We start from the raw sequence: 4,177 nt of genomic DNA, 5'->3' as shown, positions 1-4,177 counted from the left end.
GGAATTGCAAGGAAAGGGAAGGGAAGTACAAGGGAAGGGAAGTGCAAGGGAAGGGAAGGGAAGTGCAAGGGAAGGGAAGTACAAGGGAAGGGAAGGGAAGGGAAGGGAAGGGAAGGGAAGGGAAGGGAAGGGAAGGGAAGGGAAGGGAAGGGAAGGGAAGGGAAGGGAAGGGAAGGGAAGGGAAGGGAAGGGAAGGGAAGGGAAGGGAAGGGAAGGGAAGGGAAGGGAAGGGAAGGGAAGGGAAGGGAAGGGAAGGGAAGGGAAGGGAAGGAAATAAGAAGGGAAGGGAAGGCAAGGGAAATAAGAAGGGAAGGCAATGGAAGTACAAGGGAAGAGAAGGGAAGGGCAAAGGAAGGGAAGGGAAGGGAAGGGCAAAGGAAGGGAAGGGAAATGGGAAGGGAAGGGAAATAAGGGAAGGGAAGGGAAGGGAAGGGAAGGGAAGGGAAGGGAAGGGAAGGGAAGGGAAGGGAAGGGAAGGGAAGGGAAGGGAAGGGAAGGGAAGGGAAGGGAAGGGAAGGGAAGGGAAGGGAAATAAGAAGGAAGGGAAGGGAAGTACAAGGGAAGGGAAGGGAAGTACAAGAGAAGGGAAGAGATGGGAAGGGCAAAGGAAGGGAAGGGAAGGGCAAAGGAAGGGAAGGGAAGGGAAGTGCAAGGGAAGGGAAGTGCAAGGGAAGGGAAGGGAAGTACAATGGAAGGGAAGTACAAGGGAAGTACAAGGGAAGGGAAGGTAAAGGAAGTACATGGGAAGAGAAGGGAAGGGAAGGGAAGGGAAGGAAATTGCAAGGAAAGGGAAGGGAAGTACAAGGGAAGGGAAGTGCAAGGGAAGGGAAGGGAAGGGAAGGGAAGGGAAGGGAAGGGAAGGGAAGGGAAGGGAAGGGAAGGGAAGGGAAGGGAAGGGAAGGGAAGGGAAGGGAAGGGAAGGGAAGGGAAGGGAATAAGAAGGGAAGGGAAGGCAAGGGAAATAAGAAGGGAAGGCAATGGAAGTACAAGGGAAGAGAAGGGAAGGGCAATGGAAGGGAAGGGAAGGGAAGGGAAATAAGAAGGGAAGGGAAGGGAAGGGAAATAAGAAGGGAAGGGAAGGGAAGTACAAGGGAAGGGAAGGGAAGTACAAGAGAAGGGAAGAGATGGGAAGGGCAAAGGAAGGGAAGGGAAGGGCAAAGGAAGGGAAGGGAAGGGAAGTGCAAGGGAAGGGAAGTGCAAGGGAAGGGAAGGGAAGTACAAGGGAAGGGAAGGGAAGGGAAATAAGAAGGGAAGGGAAGGGAAGTACAAGGGAAGGGAAGGGAAGTACAAGAGAAGGGAAGAGATGGGAAGGGCAAAGGAAGGGAAGGGCAAAGGAAGGGAAGGGAAGGGAAGTGCAAGGGAAGGGAAGTGCAAGGGAAGGGAAGGGAAGTACAATGGAAGGGAAGTACAAGGGAAGTACAAGGGAAGGGAAGGTAAAGGAAGTACATGGGAAGAGAAGGGAAGGGAAGGGAAGGGAAGGAAATTGCAAGGAAAGGGAAGGGAAGTACAAGGGAAGGGAAGTGCAAGGGAAGGGAAGGGAAGGGAAGGGAAGGGAAGGGAAGGGAAGGGAAGGGAAGGGAAGGGAAGGGAAGGGAAGGGAAGGGAAGGGAAGGGAAGGGAAGGGAAGGGAAGGGAAGGGAAGGGAAGGGAAGGGAAGGGAATAAGAAGGGAAGGGAAGGCAAGGGAAATAAGAAGGGAAGGCAATGGAAGTACAAGGGAAGAGAAGGGAAGGGCAATGGAAGGGAAGGGAAGGGAAGGGAAATAAGAAGGGAAGGGAAGGGAAGGGAAGGGAAATAAGAAGGGAAGGGAAGGGAATGGAAGGGAAGGGAAGGGAAGGGAATAAGAAGGGAAGGGAAGGCAAGGGAAATAAGAAGGGAAGGCAATGGAAGTACAAGGGAAGAGAAGGGAAGGGCAATGGAAGGGAAGGGAAGGGAAGGGAAGGGAAATAAGAAGGGAAGGGAAGGGAAGGGAAATAAGAAGGGAAGGGAAGGGAAGTACAAGGGAAGGGAAGGGAAGTACAAGAGAAGGGAAGAGATGGGAAGGGCAAAGGAAGGGAAGGGAAGGGCAAAGGAAGGGAAGGGAAGGGAAGGGAAGGGAAGTGCAAGGGAAGGGAAGTGCAAGGGAAGGGAAGGGAAGTACAATGGAAGGGAAGTACAAGGGAAGTACAAGGGAAGGGAAGGTAAAGGAAGTACATGGGAAGAGAAGGGAAGGGAAGGGAAGGGAAGGGAATTGCAAGGAAAGGGAAGGGAAGTACAAGGGAAGGGAAGTGCAAGGGAAGGGAAGGGAAGTGCAAGGGAAGGGAAGTGCAAGGGAAGGGAAGGGAAGGGAAGGGAAGGGAAGGGAAGGGAAGGGAAGGGAAGGGAAGGGAAGAGAAGGGAAGGGAAGGGAAGGGAAGGGAAGGGAAGGGAAGGGAAGGGAAGGGAAGGGAAGGGAAGGGAAGGGAAGGGAAGGGAAGGGAAGGGAAGGGAAGGGAAGGGAAGGGAAGGGAAGGGAAGGGAAGGGAAGGGAAGGGAAGGGAAGGGAAGGGAAGGGAAGGGAAGGGAAGGGAAGGGAAGGGAAGGGAAATAAGAAGGGAAGGGAAGGGAAATAAGAAGGGAAGGGAAATAAGAAGGGAAGGGAAGGGAAGGGAAGGGAAGGGAAGGGAAGGGAAGGGAAGGGAAGGGAAGGGAAGGGAAGGGAAGGGAAGGGAAGGGAAGGGAAGGGAAGGGAAGGGAAGGGAAGGGAAGGGAAGGGAAGGGAAGGGAAGGGAAGGGAAGGGAAGGGAAGGGAAGGGAAGGGAAGGGAAGGGAAATACAAGGGAAGTGCATGGGAAGGGAAGGGAAGTACAAGGGAAGGGAAGTACAAGGGAAGGGAATTACAAGGGAAGGGAAGGTAAAGGAAGTACAAGGGAAGAGAAGGGAAGGTAAGTACAAGGGAAGAGAAGGGAAGGGAAGGGAAGGGAAGGGAAGGGAAGGGAAGGGAAGGGAAGGGAAGGGAAGGGAAGGGAAGGGAAGGGAAGGGAAGGGAAGGGAAGGGAAGGGAAGGGAAGGGAAGGGAAGGGAAGGGAAGGGAAGGGAAGGGAAGGGAAGGGAAGGGAAGGGAAGGGAAGGGAAGGGAAGGGAAGGGAAGGAAATAAGAGGGGAAGGGAAATAAGAAGGGAAGGCAATGGAAGTACAAGGGAAGAGAAGGGAAGGGAAGGGAAGGGCAAAGGAAGGGAAGGGCAAAGGAAGGGAAGGGAAGGGAAGGGAAGGGAAGGGAAGGGAAGGGAAGGGAAGGGAAGGGAAGGGAAGGGAAGGGAAGGGAAGGGAAGGGAAGGGAAGGGAAGGGAAGGGAAGGGAAGGGAAGGGAAGGGAAGGGAAGGGAAGGGAAGGGAAGGGAAGGGAAGGGAAGGGAAGGGAAGGGAAGGGAAGGGAAGGGAAGGGAAGGGAAGGGAGGGGAAGAGAGGGGAAGGGAAGGGAAATAAGAAGGGAAGGGAAGGGAAATAAGAAGGGAAGGGAAGTACAAGGGAAGGGAAGGGAAGTACAAGAGAAGGGAAGAGATGGGAAGGGCAAAGGAAGGGAAGGGAAGGGCAAAGGAAGGGAAGGGAAGGGCAGTGCAAGGGAAGGGCAGTGCAAGGGAAGGGCAGTGCAAGGGAAGGGCAGTGCAAGGGAAGGGAAGGGAAGTGCAAGGGAAGGGAAGTGCAAGGGAAGGGAAGTACAAGGGAAGGGAAGGGAAGCGAATTGCAAGGGAAGGGAAGGATAGCGAATTGCAAAGGAAGGGAAGCGAATTGCAAGGGAAGCGAATTGCAAGGGAAGCGATGGGAAGGGAAGGGAAGCGATGGGAAGGGAAGGGAAGGGAAATAAGAAGGGAAGGGAAGGGATGGGAAGGGAAGGGAAGGGAAGGGAAGGGAAGGGAAGGGAAGGGAAGGGAAGGGAAGGGAAGGGAAGGGAAGGGAAGGGAAGGGAAGGGAAGTGCAAGGGAAGGGAAGGGAAGTGCAAGGGAAGGGAAGGGAAGGGAAGGGAAGGGAAGGGAAGGGAAGGGAAGGGAAGGGAAGGGAAGGGAAGGGAAGGGAAGGGAAGGGAAGGGAAGGGAAGGGAAGGGAAGGGAAGGGAAGGGTAGTGCAAGGGAAGGGTAGTGCAAGGGAAGGGAAGGGAAGTGCAAGGGAAGGGTAGGGAAGGGAAGTGCAAGGGAAGTGCAAGGGAAGGGAAGGGAAGGACGA

This window comes from Lagopus muta, assembly GCF_023343835.1.
Source record: "Lagopus muta isolate bLagMut1 chromosome W unlocalized genomic scaffold, bLagMut1 primary SUPER_W_unloc_1, whole genome shotgun sequence".
In the NCBI taxonomy this organism is placed as follows: domain Eukaryota; kingdom Metazoa; phylum Chordata; class Aves; order Galliformes; family Phasianidae; genus Lagopus; species Lagopus muta.
The sequence above is the reverse complement of the archived record's forward strand: the minus strand, read 5'-3'. Positions refer to the sequence as shown.